General features: G+C 48.9%; 6 non-coding genes across 6 annotated transcripts; 4 read left to right on the top strand and 2 right to left on the bottom strand.

Moving 5' to 3' along the window:
* Positions 1 to 104: 104 nt before the first annotated feature.
* Positions 105 to 176, bottom strand: Trnad-guc (transfer RNA aspartic acid (anticodon GUC)). Its single transcript has one exon. It is a non-coding gene; the product is annotated as a tRNA-Asp (tRNA).
* Positions 177 to 698: 522 nt separating this feature from the next.
* On the top strand, positions 699 to 781 carry Trnal-cag (transfer RNA leucine (anticodon CAG)). The gene has a single exon. It is a non-coding gene; the product is annotated as a tRNA-Leu (tRNA).
* Positions 782 to 8,375: 7,594 nt separating this feature from the next.
* Trnal-cag (transfer RNA leucine (anticodon CAG)) lies at positions 8,376 to 8,458 on the bottom strand. The gene has a single exon. It is a non-coding gene; the product is annotated as a tRNA-Leu (tRNA).
* A 485-nt stretch (positions 8,459 to 8,943) lies between these two features.
* Trnad-guc (transfer RNA aspartic acid (anticodon GUC)) lies at positions 8,944 to 9,015 on the top strand. The gene has a single exon. It is a non-coding gene; the product is annotated as a tRNA-Asp (tRNA).
* Positions 9,016 to 9,439: 424 nt separating this feature from the next.
* Positions 9,440 to 9,511, top strand: Trnag-ucc (transfer RNA glycine (anticodon UCC)). The gene has a single exon. It is a non-coding gene; the product is annotated as a tRNA-Gly (tRNA).
* A 250-nt stretch (positions 9,512 to 9,761) lies between these two features.
* On the top strand, positions 9,762 to 9,833 carry Trnae-cuc (transfer RNA glutamic acid (anticodon CUC)). Its single transcript has one exon. It is a non-coding gene; the product is annotated as a tRNA-Glu (tRNA).
* Positions 9,834 to 14,259: the final 4,426 nt, after the last annotated feature.

Raw genomic sequence — 14,259 nt, forward strand, 5'->3', positions numbered from 1 at the left:
GGTGCGGGGTTGGGTCCGGGTCCGGGTCCCGGTCTGCGTGTGGGGCGTCGGTGGAAGGGACAGCGCCCCGCGGGCCGCCTGTGTGTCCAAAAAGGACGTCATGCCTCCCCGTCGGGGAATCGAACCCCGGTCTCCCGCGTGACAGGCGGGGATACTCACCACTATACTAACGAGGACCATGCACACCGCCACACACGGACGGCGGCCCGTCTACCACACCACGCACGACCCACAACCTCCGTCTCCTCCAACGCCCACCCGGTGCTCTGCACTCCACCGCAAACCGCAGGCCCCCGGGACCCGGCTGCGGCACCAGGACCCGGACCCGCAGCCCCGGGGCACCACCGTGTTGCTCGCTGGACCCCTTCCCCATCCGCGCTGGACACCCGGTCATCCCTCGCCGACCGCGTCCCCAGGGCGGGCTGGCGCGACACACCTGGCCGGGCGGTCGCGCGTGCTGGGCTGCGGGGATCCCGACCGGGACCTGGAGCCACTCTGGCGCCTAGCAGCGTCTCCACGTCGACTCGACTCGACGCGCTGGCTCCGGGCGAGGCGGAGCGGGCCGGCAGCTTGAGCACCCCGACGCGACCAGCCCCGCGCCAGCCCGGGCGAGCGCCCCGTCGCGTCCAGTCCGCTTGCGCGCGCGCGCGTGGGCGCCGGATGCCTGCGAGGCGAGCGCCGTGGAGCACACAGCCGCCGTCAGGATGGCCGAGCGGTCCAAGGCGCTGCGTTCAGGTCGCAGTCTCCCCTGGAGGCGTGGGTTCGAATCCCACTCCTGACAACCTTGCCTTTTGCAACGTGGACACACGCACATCCCTGCTCCACAGCACCCCGCCCCACCCCACTCCCTGCTTCTCTTGCCTCCTTCAGGAACCTCTCCAGCACATACACTCTCCTCGCCTCCCAAACTCTCTCCCACACACCTGTTGGGATCTGGTGCTCTCAACACCAGACAGCCGCTGCTGCTGGGGAGCGGGGGTGGGCCGTGGAGGTGGAGCGTGTGGTGGGCACGTTGTTTCCCGTCGGGAAAGGTGGGCTGAGGAGGGGTCTGGGTCTGAGCACGCACACGGGTAAGTCAACCAGCCAGCCAGCTGTGAGCGCCTTCTGTCCACAGAAAACCTCCAAGGCCATGGGCACCACCCACCACCCACCACCCACCTACCACCATCCACCACCCACAAGCGCACACCCGAAAGTGACGACTTAGCTCTTGGTGCCACCCATCGCGTCTTACCCTTTCCTTTTCCTCGGCCTCCTGTGGCTGGGAGACTCCCACGGTTTCCCTGTGTAGCCCTGGCTGTCCTGGAACTCTCTCTGTAGACCAGGCTGACCTCAAACTAACAGAGATCTGTCTGCCCGCCTCTGCTCCCTGAGTGCTGGAATTAAACGCCTGTGTCACCACTGCCCAGTGATTTCTACTTTTTTGTTTGTTTGTTTTTCAAGACTGGGTTTCTCTGTGTAGCCCTGGCTGTCCTGGAACTCACTTTGTAGTCCAGGCTGGCCTCGAACTTAGAAATCCGAAATCCGCCTGCCTCTGCCTCCCAAGTGCTGGGATTACAGGCGTGTGCTACCATTGCCCAGGGACTTCTACTTTTTCGATATTAAAGTTCAAACCTGGGGCCGGAGAGGTGGCTCAGCGGGTAAGAGCACCGACTGCTCTTCCAAAGGTCCTGAGTTCAAATCGCAGCAACCACATGGTGGCTCACAACCATCCGTAATGAGATCTGACGCCCTCTTCTGGTGTGTCTGAAGACAGCTACAGTGTACTTACATATAATAGATAAATAAATCTTAAAAAAAAAAGTTCAAACCTAACCCACATGTTTCTTTTAAAGTTTATTTATTCATTTATTGTATGTAAGTACACTGTAGCTGTCTTCCGACACTCCAGAAGAGGGAGTCAGATCTCATTATGGATGGGTGTGAGCCACCATGTGGTTGCTGGGATTTAAACTCAGGACCTTCGGAAGAGTGGTCAGTGTTCTTAACTGCTGAGCCATCTCTCCAGCCCCCAACCAATATGTTTTTAAGGCACATTTATTTTTTTTGTTTGGTTTTTGGGTTTTTTTTTTGTTTGTTGGTTTGGTTTGGTTTGGTGGGGTTTGTTTGTTTGTTTGTTTTGGATTTGGTTTTTTCAAGACAGGATTTCTCTGTATAGCCCTGGCTGTCCTGGAACTCACTCTGTAGACCAGGCTGGCCTTGGTCTCAGAAATCTGCCTGCCTCTGCCTCCCAGAGTGCTGGGATTACAGGTGTGTGCCACCACCACCCAGCTGTTAAGGCACATTTAATGTGTCTTTTTTTCCCCTCTTAACACATATATTTTCCTCACGACATTCACGTTTTCGGACCCTACAAAGGGCTCTCTAGAACAAATCTAACTTGTACTCACTGTTTTTTCCCCTCAGCTCCCTCAGCCTTAAGCCAGCCAGCATGTCTGTCTCATTCTTCCTTTATTCTATGTCAGAGGCTAATGCAGAAGGCACTAGGTTCATGTTTCTTTCTCACTGTAATCACACACACACACACACATACACACACTCCTCCTGAGGAACCATCTTGACCTTGGTCATATGTTTTATTACACATAACAGTGACCATGGGGGTCTGGAGAGATGGCTCAGCGGTTAAGAGCACTGACTGCTCTTCCGAAGGTCCTGGGTTCAAGTTCCAGCAACCACAAGGTGGCTCACAACCATTTGTAATGAAATCTGACATCCTCTTCTGGTGTGTCTGAAGACAGCTAAGTGGACTTAGTTAGATATAACAATAAATACATCTTTAAAAAAAAAAACCAATGGCCATGTGACCTCTTTGGCAACCTGTCCATGTCCTCCACCCTGTTACTCTCAGGTATTTTAAATTTTGGCTTAAATCTTTAACCATTCCCAGGGCGTCTCTACACTCATCTGGAGAAACCCACTAACTCATCCAGAAGGCATGCACTTGATATGAGATAGGAGTCAAGAGCCACTCTGAGATTCTATCTGAAGACTATTGTGGCACTTTGGGAGGTCCCACTTGGAGTTTAATAATAAAGACAGGGAGACCTCTGTCTAGTGTAAGCCTGTTAGCCTCTTTGCTGGGAGCAGTCCCTCAGCCAGCCTTCTAGATTCCACTGCGTCTCAACCTCGTGGCTTTTTCTGCTCTACCTCACTGCTGGGCTCAGTTCTCCCTCCAGCACCAGCCTCCAGCTCCTTATTCGTCCAAAACCCTCTTCTTTCTCAAACTAAGAAAGACTTATTAGCATAGTGGGAGGGGCTCCACGCCCACTCTGAACCAATCAGCAGCAGTACTATCTCTTAGTGCTGGCCCGTTGGTCAGATTGAGGGCTAAGTGACCTCCCCTGTGGCAGCTTGCTTTTTAACCATAAAATAATCTCAGAGAATTGCGCTTCACTCTGTTTCCATCTTTTGGAGCAGGTGAGGAAGTCATACGCATTTACATATGGAAAGCAGGTCTGTAGAAATGCAATACAGGGGCACGCATTCATAGCCTGTTGACATAATATGTATGCGGGTAGGCTATCCCGACAATGTACTTTCCACTTCTCCACAGGATACCCTTAGTTATGCCTCTCTACCTGTAGCAAGACCCATGCAACTACTGCCACAGCAAAAAAGTGCCCTACCACACAGGACGGGGGGTGGGGGTGGGGGGGGAGCATATGGTATTTGAGGATTCCTGCTGCAGATGCCTTCAGACTGTTCGGCTTTAGTTGTGTATCTGGTTACCCATGAGCAGGACTGTGCGAGCATTTCTCCCAAACTCATCTTTAGTTCTGTTGATCCTTGTTTAGCTGACAATGGCAAACCAATTACTTTATTGGGGTTATTTATAGAAGTGTGGGTGGGGTTATTTACAGGCACAGATGACTCAAGGACAGCTGGATTACTGCAAATCCCACCCCAATCTGCCTGGTGACTCATGAACGTTGCATTCCCTGGAACTCTCTGCAATGACTTATAGGAAGCTTATAGGTTTCAGCGACTGCTCTGTCCACAGGCATCCTTATTGCTTATATAAGTTCTGGGATAGAGGGGCCTTGTGAACATTGTAAGATTCAGGGACTTCTTGAGAGTTGTGAGTTGCTCGCATTATTTATTTATTATTTGCTGACTTTTTTTTTTCTGAATCCCAAGTGCTGGGATTAAAGGCATGGGAAACCACCACTCGGCGTATTTGCTGACTATTAATGTCAAAAAAGTAAGAGGTGGTGAGGCATGCTTTTGTAAGACCCCAAAAACTGAGGGTGCCCCAGCACCCCACATCCCAGAAGGCGACACCCAAATCACTCGCAAGAAACGGTCTTGATGCAATAGCATGAGGATTTCTTTATTTCCAGAATTCTGGGTTCCATAGCCATGCACCACGCAGGGTTAGAGGACTATGGACCCCGAGTGCCGAATTGAGACAGCTTTTATAAGTTTATGACAAAGCCCGCGAATCACAAACCAATCATTTCTTAGCATGGAGAGCCCTCGAACTCCATAGTTTGTAGGCCAATCAGCTTAAATTATCGGAGCCCGCGCTCAGTGGACCAATTAGTTTCCTATAATGTCTACAGCTGCGTGAACTCCTGCTTAGGGGTAATGGCGTAAGTTTACAGAAGCAAGATAAGCTTAGCCCATTTCCAGTTACCCTATGGGGCCAGGATCACCTATTCAAGGCCTTTCTGCTAGGTCTAAACAAAGGGCGGGCTCTGGTGTGACCTTTTACCTAGTTTCTAACAAAGCGAGATAGCATTTTAAACTACTGATTTCCTGGGGTCACCAGAGTCAGGCCGTTTTTTCCATCCCTTCACTTTTAATCTCAGCACTCCGGAGGCAGAGGCAAGTGGATCTCTGGTTTCAAGGCTAGCCTGGTCTACAAAGTGAGTTCCAGGACAGCCCGGGGGTACCCAGAGAAACACTATCCCAAAAAAAGAAATCAATTAAGTGATGAAAATAAACTATGCACATTGTGTTGTGGTGTGTGTACACGAGTGTAAGGGCCCATGGAGGCCAGAGGAGGATGAGAGGATGTTGGAGCCCCTGGAGCTGGAGTAATAGAAGGTGTGAGACACCTGATACAGGTGCTAGGAACCTTGGGTTCTCTGCAAGAAGAATACATGTTCTTAATCTCTTTGCCACTTCTTTAGTTCTCATTTCCTACAGTTTAATTAATTAAAAAAGAAATAAGAAGGACTTGACATGACTCTTCCATGGTGTTGGAGAGAGTTTAGTATAGATACAAGGGAGAGCGTGCCCTGGAGAGCATTGTTAGCATTTCTTCTAGGCTCCGCCCAACAGTTGCCTAGCAACAGCCAGGTATGAGCCTGGCTTGCTATAAAAGGATTGTTCAGCCACCTCCTCTTCTTCCCTGTCTGTCCTCTCCCCCACCCTCTCTGTCTATCCTTGAGTTTCTGAACTGCCTCTCCCCCCACCCCCACCCCGTCCTTCTCTGTCCCCTTGTATCCAGAGGTGTTCGTGAACCCCAAAGACCACCAAAGAGCCGTTTCTGATGTGATAGCATTAGGGTCTCTTTATTGCAAGCTTTATTACAAGTTATCACTTTGCTACGTAACACAGAGCTAGTGGAATAAAGTGTGCCTGTTGTCCCAGTACTCAGGAGGCTCAGTTGGAAGAATCACTTGAGTTGGTAAGTTCAAGACCAGCCTAGGGAACATAGCAAAATCCATCTCAAAATATAATGCAGGTCATGATGACATACCCCTGACATGACCCCATGACAACAGCAGCAAAAAACTAAGCCCAGGGACTGCCTCTAGCTGAAGGCCAGCCAGAGCTACATAGCAAGACGTCATCCTTAAAAAGAGAAAGAAAACCCAAACAACAACACAAAGAAAAAGGAAAGAGAAGAGCAAGCTTAAGAATTAAACAATGGGCACTTGGGAGGCAGAGGCAGGCAGATTTCTGAGTTCGAGGCCATGAGTTCGAGGCCAGCCTGGTCTACAGAGTGAGTTCTAGCACAACCAGAGCTACACAGAGAAACCCTGTCTTGAAAAAAAAACAAAAAACAAAAAACAAAAAACAACAAAAAAAAAAAGAAAGAAAGAAAGAAAAGAAAAGAATTAAACAATGGGAGTTGGGGGGCTGGAAGGAGGGGTAGGGAATCATTGGGGAGGGGGGCTTTTGGGAGGGGGGAAATTGGGAAAGATTTTACCATTGGCGATATAAATGAAGAAGCTACTCAATAAAAAAAATAACATAAATAATTTTAAAATAAAAAGAATAATTTACCCTCAAAAAAAAAAAAGAAAAGAATTAACCAATGACCCTCATAAATGCAGGCATATGCTGTGTGTATGCTCTACCTTAGGAACATTGAAACTGTTTAGATTCCATTCTGCAGACTACAGTTCTCATAGGAAGGCGGGGAGGAGAGTGGTTAAAGATGCTACAAGGCTGATTGACCAAGGGAGATGGGATGTTGAAAACTCGGCCAAATTATTTCAGGCTGTCTTTGGTCTCCTTAGTAGTCATTCACTGTTCTCTTCTGTATCTAACCTAATCTCCTTTTCGCCATCAAATCCAGTTCCCAAATCACTTGCTTCTAACCCAAACACCAAGTTAACACCCTCAGGTAACACTCAAGACCCACAGTAGAGTTCTTTTCCAGTTTCTCCTCCCTACCAATGGTCAAACTAGGTTACTTAAAAGATACCTTGGTTAATGATCTGTTTAGTTCTGTGATAAAAAGAAAAGAAAAGAAAAGAAAAGAAAAGAAAAAGAAAAAGAAAAAAAAACGTATGTAACAGTTTCCATATTGAAATGTGTTATTGGATTGGAACAAACTGAAACCATGTTTCCAGGCCATGATGAGTTCAGAATCAACCACATCTTACTGTCTTTCAGCATAGAGCTGTGCTCTGCAGCCCGGGTTTCCAAAGGCTCCTCCCCCACTGACCACACTCGTGACACTGGCCTAACTTGTACCAGAAAGAAGCTTCCTAACCTTGCTCTGGTCTTGGGAGAAATGCAACCACAGGAAATACCTGACACCACTGACTCCACAAAGCTATCCTGATCAACAGTGACAACTAAACCAGGTGTGGTGGGGCAGGCCTGTCATCCAAGGTCAACACAGCTACAACTTGTAGAAGGCTCAGGCTTGGCTCCTGGAACACATGTGACAGCTCACGACTGCTGCAGCTCCACCCCAGGAATTCTGATTTCCGTTTCAGGCCCTGCATCTACTGCATTCACATGAAAAAAAAAGTACTACTTAAAGCCTAGTAAAAAGATTTAAAGAGGAGCTGTGGGAGACACAGGGGAAATGAAAAGCAGAAGCAGCTTCAAGACGAGTTCTTGAAAACTGGAGACCTTAAGTGTGTGGCCAGCCTATGCTACATAGTTTGAGGCCACTCTGGACAACTCTGTGAGACCCTGTCTTAGTGAGGGTTTTCCTGCTGTGAACAGACACCATGACCAAGGCAACTCTTATAAAGCACAACATTTAATTGGGGCTGGCTTACAAGTTCAGAGGTTCAGTCCATTATCATCAAGGCAGGAACATGGCAGCATCTAGGCTGAGAGTTCTACATCTTCATCTGAAGGCTGCTAGCAGAATACTCACATCCGGGCAGCTAGGGTGAGGGTCTTAAAGCCCAGGCCCACAGTGACACAGCTACTCCAACAAGGCCACACTTCCTAATTGTGCCACTCCCTGGGACAAGCAGATACAAACCATCACAGACCCTATCTCAGAAATTCGAAAAGAGCAGGCGACTGTAGCTAAGAAGCACTTGTCCAGCATTCCCAAGCCCCGAGCGCAATCCAGAGCAAAGCAATGCCCACGAAGAAACAAGCCAAGGATGAATGCATTTCAGAACTAAGTACAAAAATCAGGAACTTAGTGTGTGAAGACTAGTATCAGAACGCAGTAAGAAAAGAATAGTTCTATATACTAAATCAAGGTGGGAATCACTGGATAGCTAATTTGGAAAAGAAGAGCCCTCACTCCCCATGTACTTGTGTAATCCAAGAGTGGAAATAAAATTCTAAAGGGCCTAGAAAAAGGTTCAGCATGAAGGGTAATGTTTTTAGCAGTATTTGAAAATGCAGAAGCATAAGGAGAAAGACGAGATAGAGTAACTTACTTCTGTTGAGGGGAAGCAGTGACGCCAACACTTCAAAGAAAAGTACAGGTTGAGGAAAAGGACTTGGGGATCAATCACAAAGGCAGGGCTTGTCTAGCGTTTACAAAAACATATCGAGAGGGACGGGGCGAGGGGGCGAGGGGGGGAAGGGAGCAGAGGTAATTTAAGGCAGATAGTTGAGTACTTGCTATTCATGTCCGGGGAGGAAGGGAAAAGACACTTAAGGCAGCAAATTGCTACCTAGCAGGAACAACGGGGACTAGAAAAAAAGTAACTTGTCAGGAGTGGGATTCGAACCCACGCCTCCAGGGGAGACTGCGACCTGAACGCAGCGCCTTAGACCGCTCGGCCATCCTGACTACATAGGACCTGTGTAAACAGTTCACTTGGAAGGGACAGCTTGAGCGTGCTCCCTTATCCTCAGCTGATTGGATCTAGCAACAACCCCATCTGGATTCCAAATTCAAGCTGCAAACCTCGCCACAGAGAAGAGGCAACTGGATTCTACTACAACGGACACGATGCTCCAATGTTCCCGGGTCTCTGGTTGGTCCTTACCCAGCCCGGGCGCGTCTCATCATCTTCGGTTTAGGAACCAGTTCAGCAACAAGCCAAGCTTGCCAGTCGGAGCCTCTTCTCCGGAGAAGTCGGCAGGGCGCAATCGCCGGACGGTTGCACGCAGGTCCGGGTCCTGCGGCGAGGGCTGTTGTCGCCGGGTCCCGGGGGCTTTAGGGTTGAGGTGCGGTGCAGGGCAGGGCAGAGATGGACCGTGGATCAGACCGAAGCTGGCGATCCCGGAGGACATCCGACAGTGGTTTGCGTCCGAACAACCGCATCAGCGTCGTCCTCGTTAGTATAGTGGTGAGTATCCCCGCCTGTCACGCGGGAGACCGGGGTTCGATTCCCCGACGGGGAGACACAGTACATTTTATTTTCTTACCTAGATAGGCGGCCCCATGGGCGTCGTCCCTTCGACTCACGCCCTACAACGCAGACCCAAAGAATCCAGCCCGCACCGTGACCTCCTGCACACGTGCCCCGGAGCCCTCAGACCCTTTTTTTCCGGGCAGCCAGCCCAGCGCCATGGCGCCTGCGAACACGCTTCCCCGGCGCCCCTCCCGTGCCCTCCCGTGATTGCTCAGCGCGACCGTGTTCGGCTCCATGTGTGTGGGAACGGGCGGGTGCGCCTCGCTGGGCCTGAGCCAGCGGTGTGCCAGGCCCGTCGGCGTGGCGGCCTGCCCGGAGCGGCCCCCGGTGCCTGTGACACTCATGGCTTGGCCTGGCTCTCCGAAGGTAGCCGCTAGGAGGTCAGAACGTCTCAAACGAGCAGTGTTAGTGTCGCGTTGGTGGTATAGTGGTGAGCATAGCTGCCTTCCAAGCAGTTGACCCGGGTTCGATTCCCGGCCAACGCATATCTTTTAACGTTTGTTGAATCCAGGACCCAGACAGGATTTTTCTGATGCTTTTCAGCTTGTCTCCAAACTGCGTGACCTAACAAAGGCTTGAGATATTTTGATTGTGGCCAGCGGGAGAATAGGTACCAGGGGTGGGTATATTTTGAAATCTTCTGTTTATGGTTGCCCATCAAAAAACTAAATTAATAAATAGTAGTAAACTTCAGATCAGACCTAGGTATTCTACACGAAGAGTTCTCATTGTCACTCCCTGGTGGTCTAGTGGTTAGGATTCGGCGCTCTCACCGCCGCGGCCCGGGTTCGATTCCCGGTCAGGGAAGTGGTGTTTTTACTCTCTATTTATATACTCTTACTATTTCATAGCTTTCCTGTTTGCTAAAGCTTTCTAATGGTCTTAAGTTACCCAACACCATCTCGCCATGCATATCCTTAGAACTCCTCTGACTCTGCACTCCTGTGCTTTTAAACACCTTCGCCCTCAGATGCACACCTAGTTCCTGCTCTTTCTTTTCGGCATACCGAAATTTACTTTTGCACATCTCAGCCTTTCTGCTTCCTTTGTCGCCCAGCCTCATCAGACAGTCACCCGCCCTCAGCTCTGAAAGAAGTTTCCCCAACCTGCTCTAATGGCTCTTCCTGCTTGTTACCCTGACTACATCTGGACTGAACTACAATCCAGAATCGGAAGGCTCACCTGTGATCCAGATCTTGAGGCTGGGACATACAAGTTCCTGATCTTGGCATGGAAATCTTGAGGCATAGTGGCTATGAATCCCAGGAGACTAGGGCAAGGGGATCTCTGAGTTCAAGGTCATCTGGGGCAAAGCGTGGTGTCACACACCTTTAATCTGGGCCACACCTTCTGCTAGAGACCTACACAAGGACATTGGAAGAAGGAAGATTCGTTCTTCTTCACCTGCTTGCCTTGTGGGACTGAGCAACTGCTAGATCCTTGGACGTCCATCCACAGCTGACAGTCGTGGGGGTGGGGGTTGGACAGGCAGATTATTGACTTGAATCTTCTGGGCTCTTGATCCTGGAACTCTGGCTAAATGATTCTAGGACGTTGGAAAAACTGCAGGGGATCTCAGTAGTTGTAATAAAGAGGGCGGGAAACGTATTATATAGTAACAGTTCCCAGCTGCCCAGGACGGACATTTTCCAAGATCATTTTATCATGTGAACATTTAACCCCTTCAGGTGTCACATCCAGATTTGTCGAACCTATTAAGTACAATGAATGCCCTCGGTTTCTCTAAGCCGGAACTTCTAAGTTACTGGTGGGAACTACGGCTAGAAATACCAGAAATCTTTGTTGAATTTTCATAGTAGACGAGATCTCCAAATGATGAATAGCTTTGGAACTCTTAAAAGCCAAGGGGAAATTACATCCATTGCTAAAACCTTTTCTTGATTCAGAATATCTGACAGAGGACTGGGGGTGTAGCTGATCAGGATAGCAGTTTTTGTTTTCTGTTTTGTTTTGTTTTATCTTGGTCAAGGCTCTGGTTTTCATCCATTCAACTGTGTGTTTCAGTGTTAAAAATTAAATTGAGGTAAAGTAATTATAAATTTTGGGTCCTCTCTGGGGAATCCCAGGTCATTGTAAATTTTAAAAGTTGCTTTTTTGGTTTTTGGTGGGTTTTTTTTTTTTTTTTTTTTTTGGTTGTTTTTGTTTTTGTTTTTTACAGACAAGTCTTAATATGTAGCCCAGGCTAGCCTAGAACTGGTGATAGCCTTGCCTTCGCCTTCAAAGTGCTAGGATTATGTCTGTGCTCACCAAATACCCTCAGACCTGCGTGGGGCTGGCCTCCGAGGATGGAGATGGCGAGTTCAACCTGTTCACTCTCTTTCCCTCTCAGATATTGTTTTACTCTCTATGGAATGTTTAAAACTTTGTCTTCTTATGCTTGAGAGTCATTCAAGACATTGCTTCAGTGTGATTTAACTTTGATTTTGAAATAAGGCTGAGTGTCTGGGTGTAAAATTCACAAATAAATGAGAAAACCTGGCTTCAGAGGTTTACAGAGACACCATGCTGGCATCTCCAGCACAGACTCTAGTTCAAATGAGCAGTGCGCTGGTTTCCCACTGCAGTCAGCAGGGAGCTTAGTTCTCACTAATTTCTAGCTGGGAAGCAGGAACCGCAAGGGCTTGGAGGACACACGTGGAGGCAGTTTGGTGTTCTTAGTGTTGTGCCACTGAGCTCTGAGAACATCAAGTCAAGGCAGCAGAATGTTAGAAGATCCATAAATACAACCTTTAAAGGCTTCGTTTTTATTAACTTGCTAAGAATTCACACAGTGTAATTTGATGACATTCACCCCCACCCCTACTTTTCTTGGATCCATCCCCACCTTGTCACCCCTCCCCCACCCCCACCTCCCACTTTGATTTCGACATAACTGAGTCCAAATTCATGCTGCTCGTACATTTTTTGGGTGTGGGACTATTTATTGGAGCCTGGTCAACCCATCCTTGAAGAAAACTGGCTCTCCCTCCCTGTAACCTTCCCAGCCGTGAGCAGGCTAAGCAGACTTGAACATTTGTCACGGGCAGGCCTTGTGGACCTTGGTGGCACGTCTGTCTTGCCTGCACATGCAGGCTCCCACGGGACCGGAGCTGTTCGGGCTGCAGCTCTGACCTTGCTCTGCTGTATCCCCCGGCTGGGACGCTGAGATGGGGTGGGCTTGTGGGCGTTCCCTTTGAAAACCACAGCTCTTATTAAGCTTTGAGCCCTAATCGGAACCTTGTCTTGGCTTCAGTCTTCTCTCTGCCCTTCCAGGCCCCCATTCAGGTGAACCCTGTTCGTCTTTAGCCTACACCTTCCCACAGGCCACCAACTGTTAACAGCTCTGTAACAGCAGTCTTTTCTGCCCTTGCCCCAGTTCCCAAATAATAACTCTGAAATTTAATTATTTATGAATAAATGCCTAGGCTGTAAGCTAGGGCTTGTTCCCCAACTAGCTTGTGATTAATATAACCCGTTATTCTATTCTATGAGTGCAACATGGCGGCTGGTTGGTTACCTCTCCTCAGTTTCATACATCTGTCTCCTCAGAATCTGGGTGATGAAATCTCTCATGTCTCAGTCTCTTCCAGGAGTTCCCCCTCCCCTCCCCCTTCCCTTCCCCTCTCCTTCCCCCATCCTCCCCTTCCCCTCCTCCTCCCCTCCTCCCCCCCCCCCCCCCATCTCTCTGAGGCAATTCCCACCTTCTATTTACAGCCTTTTGATAACAGGCTTGGTATTGACGGGTGCTGCTTCCACACTGCACACAAGAGATTCTCTCAGCGGGGAGGGTTTGTGAGCCCCTGGTGAATACAGTCTTTAGGAGGAGGATATGTATTGTTATTGCCTTTGTAGTACAATTGGTTAGCTTATTTGGCTATTACCTCAGAGCCATAAGAGGGAGTGTTTATTATCCTGTAGTCTTTGGGTTTTGTTGTTCTTTCTTAGGACCCAGTTCTCTGTGTAGCCCTGGCTGCCTTCAAACTTAGAGATCTGCCTGCCCTGCCTCAAACTTAGAGATCTGCTGCCCTGCCTCCTGAGTGCCCTGCCTCCCGAGTGCTGGGACTACAGACCTGTGCCACCCACGACACCTGATTTTATGACCCATAACCTCTACTTCTAATCCGGAATGCTGCAGCTTGGTTCCCTCACTGAAGACATTCCAACCTATTTCCCCACACACTTAGAGTCTGGGCCAAATCCAAGGCTTGTACTTCCCTTTCTCCTTCCCTTGCTATCTTAACTCTGTGTATATGTCAGGGTTCCCTACAGGAGCATAATTTATAGAATGAATCACTACATATAGAGAAAAGGAGTTTATTACAGTGACTTATAGCTGTGGTCCCACTACTCCTACAATGACTGTCTACCAACGAGAAGTCCAAGAATACAGTACTTCCTCGGTTCCTGAGGCTGGGTGTCTCAGCTGGTCCTCTATACATGTGAGAAAAGAAGAAGGCTCTAATGACAGTAAAGGAATGGACTTGACAGTCAGAGAGAAGGCAAGTGGACAGAGGGAGAGGGAGGGAGGGAGGGAAAGAAGGGGAGAGGGGGAGAAATTGAGAGGGGGCGAAGGGGGAGGGAAAGGGAGGAGAGAGTGTTTCCTTTGTCCACGTCCTTACATAGGCCATTAGCAGAAGGTGTGGTCCAGATTAAGGAAGATCTTCCCACCTCAATAAATCTGAATTAAAAGATCTTCCCACTTCAAACAATTTAATTAAAGAAAAGTCCCTCACCGGGCAGTGGTGGTGCACGCCTTTAATCCAAGCACTTGGGAGGCAGAGGCAGGTGGATTTCTGAGTTCGAGGCCAGCCTGGTCCACAGAGCGAGTTCCAGGACAGCCAGGGCTACACAGGGAAACCCTGTCTTGAAAAAAACAAATTAAAAAAGGAAAAAAAACAAACAAACAAACAAAAAATCCCTCACAGGTGTACCCAGCCACTCATATTTTAGTGAATTCTAAGTTGACAACCCAAAATAACCATCACAGCATTCTGATATATCTTATGATACAACATATAATATACACACAATATACGCACCAACATATTCTTTTGCTTGTATTCGCTTCCTCTATTGCTCTCTTATTGCCACACCCACTCTCTGTGAGAACTTGGGTGAGAACTTCCAGCGTAGACCAGGCTGGCCTCAAGCTTGGGGCAATCACTCTTCACCTTGCTTCCACTTCCTAAGTGCTGGCTGCCATGTTCAGCTACTCTCCATCTTCCAGAGCAGA

Source organism: Apodemus sylvaticus, chromosome 12, assembly GCF_947179515.1.
Source record: "Apodemus sylvaticus chromosome 12, mApoSyl1.1, whole genome shotgun sequence".
Classification (NCBI taxonomy): domain Eukaryota; kingdom Metazoa; phylum Chordata; class Mammalia; order Rodentia; family Muridae; genus Apodemus; species Apodemus sylvaticus.